Consider the following 6703-nt stretch of genomic DNA (forward strand, 5'->3'; position numbering starts at 1 on the left):
TTGAGCAAGCCTGATATGAATAGCTTCCTCATCCACACTGCATGTGAATTATGCATATGGTATTCTTCAAAGAATTTACTTAGGATCCCACAAATTATCTTGTGGGATCCTATTAGATGCTTTTGCCCTTTATTTCTAAACCCTAAAACAATACTGATTCTTAGTTTGAACAGTGCTGAAAGTGTCTGCTGATTGGTTTTAAAGCACTGTATGGTCTGTCAGTGGTTCTCAACATTTTTCGGTTACTGTACCACCTACTGAAGTTTGCTCTGCCGAGAGTACCCCTCTTGTGTATTTTACCAGTAAGCCTATGGTCTCATGAGTCTTAAGTACCCCTGGTTGGGATCCACTGATCTGTATGTTGAAAGAGGTGTGGTGTTGGGCTGTCAGGTTTCATATGCATCCCATGATCTGAAAGGCTACCCATTTAAGAAGCTGTAAGGTACAGTATGTTACCTGTGTTTTACCCCTGGGGAGCATCATTCTATGTTCTAACGATGCTTTTATACTCTGTTTTCCATGCTCTAGATAAGGTCCACCAGAGAACGTCGAAGGATTGATGGAAGCTCTAGCATGGAGGAGCCTTTTTAGCTTCTGTGGGAAAATGGCTGCCTCTGTCGCACCAAAGATGCTGAGTCAGGGATTTCTATAGAGCACAGTGTGAAAGGCCACTGGACCAGCGTGCCGATGGGTGGCAAAACCGCTGAGTCACCACCTCTGGTCCGGTTACTCTTGTCTACCTAAATAGGAAAGTGGGAATTAAGATGATGCATTTTGTCTATTCAAAATCTGTCCGCAGATGAATTTGGCCAGGATCTGAATATGCAGTTGGGTGGGACCGTGAAAACATGTTGAATTACCAGAAGACACATCTATTACAGACCCCTGGCTGAAATGTCCAGCTTACTGAAACCACAACCACCCCACCTTGCCCACTTCAGACATTTATCAGAATTACTACCAAAATGCCTGTCAATCAAAAGGCTCTCACACCTAGCAAATATGGTGAGGAATTCTGTACCATTTGAGAGGAGAGGGACCAGATTGAAATAGTTGAAGGTGGTGGTTGTAGGGGGGCAGGGAGGGAGAGGGCTTCCAGGACGTTGGAGGTTGGGAAGGGTCAGTGAGGTCAAGGCAGAGAGAGCGAAAGACCGGGGCTTTTGAATTCCCAGGGTCCGCCCCTCATCACGTATTGGCCAGTTAGACAAATCCACCGGGGCCATGGGGATTGTAGCATGTCATCTGGAACACGGTTTGTCAAGCTAGGTGTCCTAAAATAAGTCAACCCACCATTGGAATGTAGGGTTCGGTGTGAAGAGGTCCTTAAGTCCCTTTCACATGAATCCTCATCTAAGACAGGCAGGTACAAGGGCAGCCCAAGAACTAGCCAACCACTGAGTAGATTGAGACGTGATTTACTCTTGAGAGAGTAAGGTTATCTGAGACAAATCAATATTTTCTACCTGCCAAGGAGAACTGTTTTGACAATGACATCACTCATGTTAGCATATTATGGTCAAAAACAGAATGATGAAAATCACACTTAATGAAAAAGGTATGTTATATAATTACAGAATAAGCATGTTTATTATTCAGTAATAACATATTACAAAGTCTTTTGTTGGCCTTTATAACTTCTGCAAAATCAGGTAATCTAGTAAAATGGTCATTACCCAACTCCGGTAGCCTACTATCAAAGTGTGCATGCATGTGCTGGTTGTGGCCCATGCTCACACCCATGCTAATGGGAGAGGTTTCTCCCCCCTCCTCTCCCCCTCCATCACGTCCTCCAGCCTGGAATTCCAGGACTGTTTAAATAAGGTTTGCCTGCCCGGGCGCAGGTGGATTCCCCTCTGGCCCTCTGACCCGGAGGGCATTCAGTACATAAAGTGAAGAATTCCTCTGAAGTTCAGTTAATGTGGCTGGGTTTTCATCCTTTGGACTCAAACAGTCACAGAGTGGAAAGAAAAACAACCGTGGCGTACACCAAAGAGCGGAAAAGACATATCGAGCAGCCCACTCGACCTATGTAAAACGCCATTCTTACGAGAAGATAGATCTCAACTATGTTGATGTATGTAATTACCAGCATGATGTCCTTCATTTGCTTTGGATGGTGGATATAAATGTGATGGGATTGGCTAATCTGAAAACAAGTTTTTTTTAATGATTTGCATTACCAGTTACTCCTATAATGATCTACTATCCTTTTGGTCAATTACACAATCAATTGAATTAACTTTTGAACATTTTAACACACTGCACAAACACTTCTCACCCATCTTCACCAGCTGAACCATGACTACATTCCAAAGCAACACTCCCAAGTGCCTGGAGAAACTGTCAGGCTTAAGATGGAACGTCTGAGGTGTTTTCTGTGGTGCTGAGCTTCAGAACCAGTCACCATACTGCTGGAGACGCTGTAAAAGGCAGTGCCACCCACACAGCTGGAATGTCATGCATGGAGTGGATAGACCCTGTTTCTGGAGGGAGAGGGGAGCCTGTGGTAGAGACAGGGTACACAGCACACACGGGCTGGGCCCTAGAGGTGGGGTCAACTCTCTGTGTGAGAAAATATGGGGAACACTCACACCCCACCCCCACACTCGCCAAAAAAACGAATCCATTAACATTTTGGGGTTGGGAAATTATCAATGACTATCCATCAGTTGTTTGCCCTTCTGATGAGACAGCATCTGGAGAGAGATGGGGGATGGGGGTTGGGAGAGGTTAAAGGGCAGAGGAAGAAGGGAGGTACATTTTCAGAGGAAGGGAGTTTGGAAAAAAGAAGGGAACAATAACTCCAATGTTTAAAAGGATCCTCTCAGCCCCATGACACCTCACAGTTCAGAGTTTAGAATCAAAGCATGAAAAATGTAATTTCACCAAATTTTTCAGGATTCACACTCTCCAAATATGCTATTGGAAAAGGCTATTAATTATTGGCTTGGATTTATTTTTTTTGTTCTTTGTGTGTGTGGTAAAGTACTTCAAGATGGAATTTGAACTGGTCATATATAGGACAAAGCTAAAGCTGGGTAGAGGATTTTATGCTCATTTCCCTCTATTTGTAATACAGAAATAGCAAGGAATGTCTATCCTTAGTGTCACCAATACTTTGAAGACAGACACTTGGCTAAATTTTGCAATACAGTCTACGTTGAATCTTGAATAGCAGCATATTCAAATGAACATGTCTGTATTGTTACATTCTTAATCATATGTTTGCAATGGTTTGTTGAAACAGTAAATTGCCTAAATATTGAATATATAAATATCTATGACCAGCTTTATTCAAGATTTTCATTTGAAATATTAAAACATTTGGGTAAATATTTGGTTTGTTTGTAAGTAAATACACCTCTGAAAACCTGTGATATAATGTTGGAAAATACTTATTTCGTTATCTTAAAATATATTTTGTTCATTGTATCTTATTTTGGGAAGGAAATTCATTTTCAATCAAATACAATTGCCCTTCCAAAATCACAACTACAGTAAATTCTATCTTGATGTTTGTTGTTTTGAGTTAAACAGTACATCAACATGTTCATGATTTCATCAAGTAAAATTCTGAAAACATTGTGATTCAATTATGATTCAAATGCTTCAATCACATCAAGGAGTTTAAATGAAACGTGTATTAATGTTCATTCTTGATCACATGAATGAAATCAGTATACATGTATAACCAATGCAATTCTGTTTTTAAGAGTTGAGTGAATAACTAGATGTTATAGCAATAAGCAAACAGTAAGGAATCAAATCATCTTTCTCAATTATTTTAACGTTGCCACTTTGCACAGGAAGGACAGAACATATCTAGCTTGAAAACCTAGACTGTACAAATGCATTATTGATTATATCAGTGGTATTTTTCCACAAAAGATACATTCATTAGTTCATTTAATTATAAGTCAGATAATTATAAAAAATCTATTATACAAATATTTTGTTTAATGTATTTTGTATGTAATTATAAGGTCAACAACACTGATAATGATAGAAAGAATAAAGATCTAATAACAAGATACTTGTTTTTATCATAATACATTTTAGTATTTACATTACCACTCATAATCTTGTTTTGTTTGTGCCACAAACTCAAGTCCTTGGTACAAAACTCAACAGACAAATAAACAGATGCTTAATTTCTTATTGTATGAATCATTATTATAGAAAGGTTGAAGTGGACATTGTGGATACTATGAGATGATACATGAAAGTTTCTCTATTCTGCTGGGATTCTTTTTACTGTCTCAATACTCACACTCATCTAATTCTCTACCTTGCTCTTCTCTCTCCCAGAGAATCATTTATTTATTTTAGATTCAATTCAGTTCCCCTTAGGAATCCATAAATGCAGTTCCACAAATGTTTTCCCATCAATACCTCTTATTTGCTGTCCATGGCAAGTCTCTCTCAGACCAACAATAAAGTTTATCTCAGTGAGACTATAAATGACAGTTAATTGGCCAGTATCTTGTCAAATGTCATCCCCTTTCCATTCCTTTAGCTTTCCCTCTATTCTCTTTCATAGATTGATCGATTGTATATTGTAACTTATGTTCATGAAAATGTTAATGTTTTTCTATTTGGGTTCTATGTCAGTTTGCAATCTTGAACAAAATCGATAGTAGTTATAATTTGTAATGATCTCTTTGGTCTGCATTGTGCTCTGACATGGCAAGAGATACACTGCATCCCATACTAAGCCGGGGCTTTGAAGAGAAATGTCGAAGAGGGATGAATGAGGTTTGCTATCAAGACTTGCTATCAAGAAACTTGTTTGAGTGGCACCTTTCACAAACCTTTCAAAGTCCAGAGTGGGAGCATTGATCAATGTTCATGACTGTTGTCTGTTCTCTTTTAATATAGAAAACACAGTTTAATCAGACTACTTCTGATAAACTAAGGAGTGGTGATGAAGAGACTTTCTGTAGCCTACTGCTTTATAAAAAGAGACGAGTGAGAAACAGAGGGACAGTGAGACCAAGAACTCCTCTTCTGTGGTGTTTAATGGCAGTGTGTAAACCAAGAGATAGAGAACATCACTGGCCTATAATATCTCTGTATCCCTCTGAATTCATCATGCCACGCCTTACATCAAACATTTTTTGCCGATCGGCAGCACAATCAGATCCCTTCAGAGTGAGGTAGGGTGGGGTGGTGAAAAGTGGGCCCTCTCCCACAGGACAATACCATTATTTCAGCTCCCCTGATCAGGAATGCCAGATTTCACAGCCCACTACTCTCCTCCAGGGGTCAATCAAAGATTTGCAAGGGTTCAGTCACCTACTGGGACCGCCCCCACTGGTCCTTTTCACAGTTATGAACCAACCTGAGAGCTTCCAAAAATCTTTAGTCTATATTCAATGAAAGTCATGAAACAGTTCAAACAGTCTTCACTACTGGAGACAACAGTCCTTATATTTAATTTAGAGTTTAAATTAGCCGAATTACATACTATTCATACACATTTGGGTGTTTTTAAGAAGTGTCAAATTTATTATTTGCTTATTTGAGTGGCATAGCTGTGTGTACAAAAGTGTGCAGGAGTCAAGTCTTATTAGCTAAATCTTGGTAATTAGATGGGTGGAGGACTATGTCCAAATATCTGCATCTCTGACTAAAATATTAATAGGTCTAACGTTTTAAACATGAGGTTATTTAGTTAATCACAAATAACTGTTTATTATAAACTAGGCTACTTTATACATATCTTGAGTGGGATTGAGGTAAACATATGTCCTAAAGCCAATCATTCTATGAAAATGGTGGCTTCCTGTCTCCCGCCTTAACCACCAGGAAAAACACTTACATTTCAGATAATGACACAAAATATATGTTTTTGTTTAAATTGAAGTGTTTTTTGTTAATAAAAACATATCTACGACAGTTATATTGCAAACATTTTTTGCAAACATATTGTAGAATACGGTCAGTACCAGTAAAAATGTCTGGTCCTTCGGGTCAGGAGTTGTGGTTTAGTGAAATTTTTTGAGTAAAATATATATTTTAAATATCGTAGTACAAAGGAAAGTGGTGGATTACGTCAACTAAAAGATCAACTAAATATTACAAATATCAATTTCATGTCACTGGTGTTACCCTTCTATAAACATTTTAAAAAGAATAATAAATAATAAATCGATCAAATTGAAATGCAACATCCTTGCCAACTTCTTACTGGGTCAAAGGTTCATGGTGTGTCTGCACTCTCTCTTCATTTGTTAGCAATTTGATGATTAAGTTGGTCATTTCAAGCGAAGCGTTAGGATGTGTCACTGGTGTTACACAGTTTATAGTAAGGGGGAAAGGACATTTGATGAATATAATTAAGCAAATCACATGATTTTCTGATTAATTTACAATTTAAGAAGTGTGGTTTGAGCTACTGTGGCTGCCTACTTAGATATTCTGTATTTTCTGAAGATTTGGTGTTACTAGTCCAGGGTTTCCCAAACTCGGTACATGGGACTCCAAGGGGTGCACGTTTTGGCTTTTTGCCCTAGCACTACACAGCTGATTCAAATAATAAATTAATAATCAATCTTTGATCATTTGAATCAGCTGTGTAGTGCTATTCCAAAACAAAAAGAAAGTTGTACTAGTGACTGGGGTTACCATTACTGGTGTTATTACAGAAAAAATGGTTTTGTTTAAAGTCCATTATTACTAATCAAAAACATTTCTTAATATT

Source organism: Oncorhynchus mykiss, chromosome 5, assembly GCF_057628025.1.
Source record: "Oncorhynchus mykiss isolate SJ-2025 chromosome 5, ASM5762802v1, whole genome shotgun sequence".
Taxonomy (NCBI): domain Eukaryota; kingdom Metazoa; phylum Chordata; class Actinopteri; order Salmoniformes; family Salmonidae; genus Oncorhynchus; species Oncorhynchus mykiss.